This window comes from Mauremys reevesii, unplaced genomic scaffold (assembly GCF_016161935.1).
Source record: "Mauremys reevesii isolate NIE-2019 unplaced genomic scaffold, ASM1616193v1 Contig140, whole genome shotgun sequence".
NCBI lineage: Eukaryota > Metazoa > Chordata > Testudines > Geoemydidae > Mauremys > Mauremys reevesii.
The window spans coordinates 126728-136940 of record NW_024100761.1 but is presented as its reverse complement, the minus strand read 5'-3'; the positions used below and the strand labels follow the sequence as shown (position 1 = coordinate 136940).

At 46.4% G+C, this 10213-nt stretch overlaps 1 pseudogene; it reads right to left on the bottom strand.

The window, feature by feature from the left end:
* Nucleotides 1-2870: 2870 nt before the first annotated feature.
* LOC120393058 overlaps nucleotides 2871-10213 on the bottom strand; it is a 57344-nt pseudogene continuing 50001 nt past the window's right edge.

Here is a 10213-nt window from a genome sequence, read left to right as displayed (position 1 = left end):
GACTCCCAGACAGCAGCATGGCCCCCATCTGGCTCCCTACATGTCATGAGGGCAGCTGAGGGCACTGCTCTGCATGCTGCCCCTGCCCCAAGCACCGCCAGCGCAGCTCACAATGGCCAGGAACCATGGTCAATGGGAGCTACAGGGATAGCACCTGCAGACGCAGGGCAGCGTCCGAGCCCTTGGCTGCACCTCTGCTTCCAGGGGCCGGCAGGAGTAGCACCACCTGGAGCCTGCACGCCATGAGCCTCTCACCCCAACCCCTGCCCCAGCCCTGAACCCCTTCCACCCTCTGGACCCTCTATCTCCAGCCCCAGAGCACCCTTCTGCACCCAAAACCCCCCTCATCCCCAGCCCCACCCCACAGCCAGCACCCCCAGCCCGAGCCTGCTTCCACATCCCATACCCCCAATCCCTGCGCAGCCTAGTCCCCCTCCACCCTCAGAGACCCCTCTGTCTCAAAATCCTTCTCACCAACTTGAATGTTTAGACACCTGCCTATACAGACCACTGACCGACCTTGGCCTGTGTGGCCTTGTAGTGTAGTAAAATCTTAGGTTTGTATTTTGTATAATTACAAAAAATAAAGACTGGTAATGTAGCATGTATTAAATGTATTAAAGTATAAATAATTGAACAATATTCTGCCAGCCACTATTTGGAAAGCAGAGAAGGGAATGGCCTAACAGGCCTTTGGTAAAGAAATTGCATCAGCCAGAATCTTGTGTCTAAAGCTAATTTCAAGGCAGTAATAGACCTTTGGGGTCACCACTTTGTTGTAGGTTTAAAATTAGCATTTTAAAATTAATAAAAGATTGCAATAATGGTTTTCTCCTGCATTGTAATTTAATGTTCCTGTTCAAATGTTCTGTGTAAATCAATCCTGTTTTGTGTGTAAATAAAAAATGTGTATGTAAAAAAATAACTGTCAAGGCCATTATCAAACCAAATGTTCTAAAACAAACCCCCAAAACAATGTAAAGATACCAAAAAATTGCCACATGCCCCTATTAAAATGTCAAAAAAGGACAAATTAACAACTCTAAAAAAGAAGGTGGGTACCTATCAACCGGGACAAAATAACTAATCAAAACCAGCATGGGGAAACTCCCCAAAAAACTAATAAAAAACAAAATAAAAAATTTAAAAAAATTAAAAAAACAAGCCCTTGTCAAACAGCAATTAATTACAGCATAATGGTGAAAAACTCATTGGTCTCAATAAAACAAAAATCTCTATATAAACAGGGTTCTTTGCCATAACATTTTGGGTTCATCCTGCCAAGACTTCCCCAGAGCATCGTGTCGTGACCTACAGAACCTGGGTCCTCCCTACTTGTAATCAACCTAGCTGGCCACTAGACTGAGACAGCCTCTGAACTGGTAACTGTAACATCGACTAGCGGGACAGTGTGTCTATGTGTGTAATTAAATGCATATGCTAATTGTTGTATCTCCAATATCCGCGGCGTATTGCCTTTTCCCCTAAAAAAAATCCCGTGTGCTTCTTCTAAGCATAACATTTGTTGCTGGAGAATTGCAAAAGGGGGAGGACATGCACCGTGATTGTTGAAAATACTGCTCTAAAGGGTATATCATATGTATAAAGTGATCAATCATTCAGTTGTACACCCCGGTCATAGAGATATTGGGCAATAGGGAGAAGATTAGAGTCCTCAGTGCTCCTACCCGTCTGTCGGAAAAATATATATAAATTTATATATATAAATTACATAGGTGAATATACCCTCGATCATAGCAGGATCAAGCCTAAAAGGTAGGGGGGTTAGTGTTTCCCCCTCCTGCTCTGTCAGTCAGGGTTTTTTTAGTGTGTACAGACTTTTTGTGTTTTATAAGTCCCAGCACAAGCGTGGGCATTATCTTAAATGTCTTGTTTTTCCCTTTTTTCTATTTTTGCCTTGGTTTTATTAACTGGGAGATGTCCCAGCCCTTTTTATTCTCTAATCTGATGGTGTGAGAGCCTGGGTTTGTACATACATGCAGCATGTGTCTGGCGCCAGTAGAATCCACACCAGGAAGGCGCCTTAAAGAAAGTTCCCCGGATAGAAGTAGCCCTAAAACAGTCTCAAAGACATTTGCTGAAGTATGTTCTGTCTGTGTGTGTTTGAGGCCTGAGAAACAAAGCTATCAGCTGTAAATTGCTAAATAAGAGATGTCAAACTGCTGCTTAGAAGAGTGTGTTTTTTCAAAGCCTACACTGTAATAGCTCTGGGTGAGGGGAGGAAAGTGTTCACCAGCACACATTGAAATGTCAGGAGAAAGCTTTGTAAATGGCTCTGAGCTTGTGGTTCGGACATTAAATAATAAACTCCTTACAGTATTAAGAGAGTGACCCAGCACCAAGTTATAGATTTGGTTGATTGGGTAAAATTCTTTAGCTGGGATTCATAACCCAAACAATCACCTTCTTAGATCATTTTTAGGATTAATACAACAAATAATCAGTTCTTATTAATTTGATGAGGTAACTAATTTGGTGACATAGTTTTGATTTAACACTGAGACTAATTTAATTGGGGTTTGATTTTGTTTGGATAGTTGCATTGCTCTGTGCTTCATTTAGTTTTGTAGTACGATTAGTAGCTTCACTTTGGTGATACAGTTTGTTGGTGTAATAGTTTTAATACAATTTATAAAACTGAAACCAAACATTTCTTTCAATAAGCAACAGGGGTCTACAACCTTGAGGATGTGGGCAGATATCAGTGGGTGAACCTAAAAAGCCTAACCAGCTCCACATAATAAGCCTTTGGTTCTCACAGACCTGACAGTCTCTTCCAGTCCTGCGCCTGTGGAGGCTGAATGTGTAAATTCAACAAGCTCACAAAGCGGGGCGTATTTTCCCCACAGTGTGAGGTTCTCACTCTTAACACCAGCAGGAGAATATGCATCCAGAGTCCTTGGTGATGCCAGAGATGCCTTAAAAGAGGCAGGTCCTGTCCCTAGCTGCTGTCCCAGCTAGCAGGCCGACAGCCAGGCCAGAGCAGTGTCGGTGCAATGGCTCCTGCTCACCAATTCTTCCATATATGTATGACCATATCAGGTTTCCTCTTTTTCACAGCATCTAGCTCTCTCTGTGTCTCTTCATTTACATTGACACTGCTCAAGCTGTGGGGAAAAACAAGTCAAGAAAAAGTGTTAGACATAATGCCTGAGAACACAGTCCCTTTGAAGCAGAGTTAGCCGCACACCATTGGTTTCAGTGAAATCATCTCTGGAATGGACACAAAAGACTATTGCAATGAATGTTCAGACATAACTATTTGGGCCCATCTTCTTTCCCCATCCCACACATTTCTGGTCCACACCGATAGTCACCATCTGCACTGGATTCCCTTTGGAGTCTGACGAGGCCCGTCCTTGCCTGCTGAAGAGGCTGCTCTTGAGTGACGTGCGTAACTCTCGGCCCACTTAGAGGGAGGGAGATGCCAGCATGTGACATTTATAGCAAGCAAGAAAACAGACTTCAGCGAACTTATTTGTTTCTGAATTGTTATTAATCTATAAAGTTATTGTTCTAAATCTAAATCATTTTGAAAGCTGCCATCATGTGTTTTGGTTGGAACATCCCAGAACCAAAGGCTGTGTGGGGGATGTCTAGGACTGTGTAGAAATCTGGATGTTGTTTAAATGTATTTGCTATCTCAATGCTCCACAGAACTTACTTCCATTTTTTAATTCCCATCAGTCTTTTATCTTCCTTTATTTCTGGTCCTTTTAGTTCTCTCTCTTTTATAGATTTGCCTTTTCCCCTTCAGGCCAGTGGTATAGAAATTTCAAAACATTCTCTTGTAGCTGTCCGGCTGTCCAGGTGTGCTGGATTTAAATGCTGCTTAAGCTGAAACTCTGGTAGCTTTTATGAACTAAGATGATCTTTAAAACAGTTTAAAACTGCCTGAAATTGTTCTGGAGGAAAAGGCAGATGTCAGTTGCCTAAGGTGCCGGCTGGACCTTCCAATCCTACCAATATCTGTATGAGCTACTGAATAGACAGACAACCAAGATGAGGAGGAGAAGAGTGAAGAAACAGGGTTGCCATCATAGATAGAAAAAGAAATTAAACAAAAACAATTAAGTGTCAACTTTGTATCCTTTCCCTCTTTTCCTTTTTCTTTTTTTCTTTGTTTGGCTTTGTCCCAGAATTATTTGTTGAAATGGTGGTAAATTATCATTTGCATGGAGGGCTATTTTAATTCAATTGTGAAACACCCCCGACTCGTATTCTCAGTCCTGCTTACTGAGTAAAATAACTGAGATTCTAACTAGAGTGACCAGATATTCCGATTTTATAGGGACAGTCCCGATTTTTAGCTCTTTTTCTTATATAGGTTCCAATTACCCCCCACCCCTGTCCCAATTTTTCACACTTGCTGTCTGATCACCCTAATTCTAACACAAAACTACGCTGCCTTTGAAGTGCTCAGCCACTTTATTATCCCATGTTTAAGCTAGTCAAGCCGCATGAATAATACATTTTTCAGATTGGTGGCTGAACTGAAGAAAAAAAAAAGAAAAGGTTCATTTTGAATCAAAACCTCAAATTTTCAGGGTTTTTGTTGTTGTTGTTGTTAAAAGAAATCAAACAAACAATTTTTTTGGTGCCAAATGAAAATTTATTTGATCTGAAAAAAATTCGGGTCTTTTTGTGGTTTTCTTTAGTTTCTTTTTAAGTGTTTTTTACCCTCAAAAAACAAATTAATCAAATTAGCTACATTTCTAAACAAAACATTGTTTCAAAGTGACAAGACAAATCTTTTGTTTAAAAAGGCCAGCTTTTTATTCTGCCAAAATTATTCACCAAATGCAACCTCCATTTGCAAATATTTTCATCCTGAAACTGCATTTTTCTGCACATTTACTATTTGAGCAAAAAATGTCACCCAGCTCTACTGGTATCACAGCAGTGGATCTCTCTTCCATTCTCTGCAGGAGGAGACTAGGTGCCAGTTCTTGGGTGCATGGACAATAACATTGTGACCCCAGGAGAAAGAGCTTAAATCATATCACTATGTGCCAGATTTTCCAAAGAACTCAGCACCCACAACTGGGGCTGGATGTTCAAGGGGACTGAAGTCCCATTTATCCAGGGTGCTGCTGGCTTTTCTGAAAATCTGACCATAGAAGTCATAAGCTACTGCATGCTGAGCACGTTCGAAAGCCTGGCCCCATGTGAAAGGAACACTCGTGAAAGGAGCCCACTTGTAACTTACCCCAGTTTCTGCAGTTTGCAGTTTGGGTGTTTCAGTCCTTCACACAACTGTTTCACACCTGAGTTGTCCATTGTTTTCTCTCCCAGGATCAGCTCTGTCAGCGTCTGGTTGGTGCTGAGAGCAGAGGCGAGATCCTCACAACAAGCAGCTGTGAAATGGCAACCACTCAGTCTGCAGGAGCCAGAGAGATACAAAGATTTATGACTGCTTATTTTTGCCCCATTCGCTGGCATCAGCAGTCTTCATTCTAGGCATGCACAGTAAACCACAGTGCTCTGAGAGGAGCCTTTGAGATTAGTCATAAATTCCAAGGCCAGAAGGGCCCACTGTGATCATCTGGTCTGACCTGCAGTACAGGACGTCCCCCAAACAATTCCTGTTTGAACTAGAGCAGAGCTTGTCGACAAAAATATTCAATCTTGATTTTAAAATTGCCAGTGACAGAGAATCCACCACAACCCTTGGTAAATTGTCCCAGTGGTTAGCTGCCCTCACGGAACCTTATTTCCAGTCTGAATTTGTCTAGCTTCAACTTCCAGCCATTGGATCCTGTTATACTTTCCTCTGCTAGACTGAAGAGCCCGTTATCGAATATTTGTTCCCCACGTAGGTACCTGTACACTGTGATCATGTAACCTCTTAGCCTTCTCTTTCTTAAGCTAAGTAGATCGAAGTCTGTCACTATAAGGCAGGTTTTCCCATCCTTGCATTATTCTCATGGCTCTTCTCAGGACCTTCTCAATTTATCACCATCCTTCTTGGACTGTGGGCACAGAACTAGACACAATATTTCAGTAGCCATCATCACACCAGTGCCAAATACAGAGGTAAAATAACCTCAACTCCTACTCGAGATTCTTCTCTTTATACATCCATTAGCCAGGGGCGGCTAGAGGCCCCAGCATGCCAAGCGTGTGCTTGGGGGCGCACGCCGCGAGGGCGCTCTGCCGGTTGCCGGGAGGGCAGCAGGCTGCTCAGTGGACCTCCTGCAGGCATGCCTGCGGAGGGTCTGCTGGTCCCGCAGCTCGGTGGAGCATCCGCGAGCACGCCTGCGGGAGGTCCACGGGCAGCGGGACCAGCGGACCCTCTGCAAGCACGTCTGCGGGAGGTCCACGAGCTGCGGGACTGGCGACCGGCAGAGCGCCCCGCGGCGTGCCGCCGTGCTAGGGCAGCAAAATGGCTAGAGCGCCCCTGCCATTAGCCCTTTTGGCCACAGCAACACACTGGGAGCTCATGCTTAGCTGATTATCCACCGTACCCCCTCAAGTCTTTTTCAAGTCACTGCTTCCCAAGATAGGGTTCCCCATCCTGTAAGTGTGGCCTAAATTATTTGTTTCTAGATGCACACATTTCTATTGGTCTGTATTAAAATGTACATATTGTTCGCTTGCACCCAATTTCCCAAGCAACACAGATTGCTCTGTAGCAGTAACTTCTGCTCTACATTATTTCCCCTTTTGCAATTTTTGTGTTATCTGCAAACTTTATCAGTGATACTATGTTGTCTGCCAGGTCATTGATAAAAATGTTATGAAGCATAGGGCCAATCGATCCCTGTGGGATCCCCATAGAAACACACCGTCTTCTCTTAAACACTATAAGCCCTGGAGGGAATAATTTACCATGTGCAGGTGTTGTGTCAGTTACTATGTGTTCTATATGCGATTGTTCAGATGAGTTGAAGGGACAGGCAGATTGAGGTGTGTGATACAGGAGGGCCTGGGAGCAGTGGTAGAGTGGTAGCCTCAGGCTAATTAAGGTGTGGTTCCCTGTAGACTAGGGAGGGTTGCTACAGGTTAATTGTAGCACCTGTAGTCAATTAAGGCCCCATCAGGAACCTAATGAAACCCCCTGCTTCAGGCAGTCAGGGGAAGAGGAGGAAGGAGAGAGGACTAGAGCTTGGAGGTGTGTTGTGAGATTTGAGAGATCAGAGAACCAAAGTAAGGGAGACTCCCTCCTCCAACATCTAAGGACTGAGGATAACCCCACCCAAGGGGGAAGAGGGTAAGAAACCCGCAGAGGTTGAGAGGGACTCAGAGTGAGGAGAAAACCCAGACCCCTTTCCCACTTCCCTCCTCTACCTCCTTCCTGGGCCACTAGTGGGGCCCTTGGCACCCAAGAGCAGAGGCAAGGGGTAGTGTCTTAGCCCCTCCCAAGAAAAGCGCAGGACCCACCATACAAACATTGGCCATCTTATTACAGGTGCTATTTCTAATGGGTGGGATGGTCCTAACAATACACTGTAATGACCTGCTGGTTCCCTACTGGTTCCCTGCTAGAATGGTAGGAAGAGAAAGGACTAAACCAGTGTTCCCCAAAGTGGTGCCCGTGGGTGCCATGGCACCCGACAGGGCATTTATGTGTGCCCACCTAGTGCCCAGCAGAGGACCTGCCAGGGACAGAGAACTCAGGCTGCAGGCACGGTGTTCTCGGTCCCCGGCAGGTGCGGGGCCCACCTACTGCCCAGCAGAGAAAAGAATCTGGAGCCCTGCGCCTGCTGGGCACAGAGTATTCCAGGGCTGCAGGCACCGGTGTTCTCTGTCCTTGTGGCTTTTCTCCAGCATGTCTCTGGATTCATATATTATGTAATATTAAATATGTTTTTTGGTATTATTTAATGTACAAATACAAAATAAGCCTTGAAAAATTGTTGGTGCCTGCCACGCTCTTCTGAAAACATGAATATGCTACTGGTCACAAAAAGGTTGGGGATCACTGGGCTAGGTTATTCTGGTAGAGGAAGAACCTAGATTAGCATCTCACCAGTAGGGGGCGCTGTGTTAATCACAATGACGAGGAAAGAGAAGTGACATCCTGTGGACAGAAGGGATCAGGCTGGGAGGCGAGAGGGCCAGTGTGTGTGGGGTGAGCAGCAGGCTGCAGGTAGCAAGGACAGAAAGCCTGGCAGTGGTATCCTGAGAGCCAGGGCAAGGAGGCAGGTGGGAAGGGAGGCTGATCAGAGAAGCAGGCTGTGGCTGGCGGGCTGGGAGCAGCAGCACCAGGACATGTGGGGGTGGAGCAGCCTGCAAGCAGGAGGCGAGAGGCAATTGCTAAGGCTGGGTGACACAGGAGGACAATGCACAGGGATGCTGAGGAGACCAGAGATGACAGGGCTGAGCTCTGGCCAGTGGGGTTGCAGACCAGCCTTGAATTAGCTGCCATGAGAAGGATGTGCCAGAAAGGGCACTGGGTGCCAGCCCACAGCCGGTTCTCAGTGACATATTTGCTGACTGGGCTGTGTTATCAGTAGCTGGGGTGACAATGCAGATTTGGCCATGCACTGCTACAGGCTGGGAGCGACTGGCTAAGCAGCAGTTCTGCAGAAAAAGATCTGGGGATTACAGTGGATGAGAAGCTGGATATGAGTCAGCAGTGTGCCCTTGTTGCCAAGAAGGCCAATGATATATTGGGCTGCATTTTAGTAGGAGCATTGCAAGCAGATCAAGGGAAGTGATTATTCCCCTCTCTTCAGCACTGGTGAGGCACATCTGGAGTATTGCATCGAGTTTTGGATCCCCACTACAGAAGGGATGTGGACAAATTGGAGAGAGTCAGAGGAGGGCAACAAAAATGATTAGGAGGCTGGGGCACATGACTTATGAGGAGAGGCTGAGGAACTGGCTTATTTAGTCTGCAGAAGAGAAGCGTGAGGGGGGATTTGATAGCAGCCTTCAAGTACCTGAAGGGAGGTTCCAAAGAAGATGGAGCTGGGCTGTTCTCAGTGGCGGCAGATAACAGAACAAGGAGCAGTGGTCTCAAGTTGCAGTGGGGGAGGTCTAAGTTGGATATTAAGAAAAATATTTCAGTAGGAGAGTGGGGAAGCACTGGAATGGGTTACCGAGGGCGGTGGTGGAATCTCCATCCTTAGAGGATTTTAAGGCCTGGCTTGAAAAAGCCCTGGCTGGAATGATTTAGTTGGGGATTGGTCCTGCTTTGAGCAGGGGGTTAGACTAGATCAGTGGTCCCCAACGTGGTGCCTGCAGGCGCCATGGCGCCCGCCCAGGCATTTATATGCGCCCGCTTAGTGCCCAGCAGGGGACCTGCCGGGGACAGAGAACTCAGGCTGCGGGCGCGGTGTTCTCTGTTCCTGGCAGGTGCGGGGCCTGCCTAGTTCCCAGCAGGGGAGAGAAGCCGCGGCCCTACGCCTGCCAGGGACAGAGAACTCTGGGGCTGCAGGCTGCGGGCACCGGTGTTCTCGGTCCCTGGCAGGTGCGGGGCCGCAGCTTAAGCCGGAGAGAAGCCACGGCCCCGCGCCTGCCGGGGACAGAGAACTCTGGAGCTGTAGGCGCTGGTGTTCTCGGTCCCCGGCAGGTGCGAGGCCCACCTAATGCCCAGCAGAGAAGAGAATCTGGGGCCCTGCGCCTGCGGGGGACAGAGTACTCCAGGGCTGCAGGCATCGGTGTTCTCTGTCCTTGTGGCTTTTCTCCGGCTTCTCTCTGGATTCATATATTATGTAATATTAAATATTTTTGTATTATTTAATGTACAAATACAAAATAAGCCTTGAAAAATTGTTGGCGCCTGCCACGCTCTTCTGAAAACATGAATGTGCTACTGGTCACAAAATGGTTGGGGACCACTGGACTAGATGACCTCCTGAGGTCCCTTCCAATCCTAATCTTCTATGATTCTGTGAAATGATGGGTAATGAACAGAGGGGAGTCTCAGCCCCTTTGTGGGAAACACATTAATGTTGATATTTATTCACATTTACTGTTTACAGCCCTTTTGGGAGAAAAGAGCCATGTTCAATTTCCTTTTCTTTCCAGCTCTTTTGGGAGAGCAGGAGTGACAGCTCCAGTTCAGGGCAGTGTGCACACATTTGGGGTTGTTACTGCCTTAGTGAGTAAAATCATTGTTTTCTAATGTCAAAATATGCTGCATTTGTGGTTTGCTAAAAGCCACCAGATTCTGTCCTCGGCTGCACCAAGTTCACATCTGGCACTGCTGAGAGACTTCGAGGAGAAGATATTGGCTGTAACC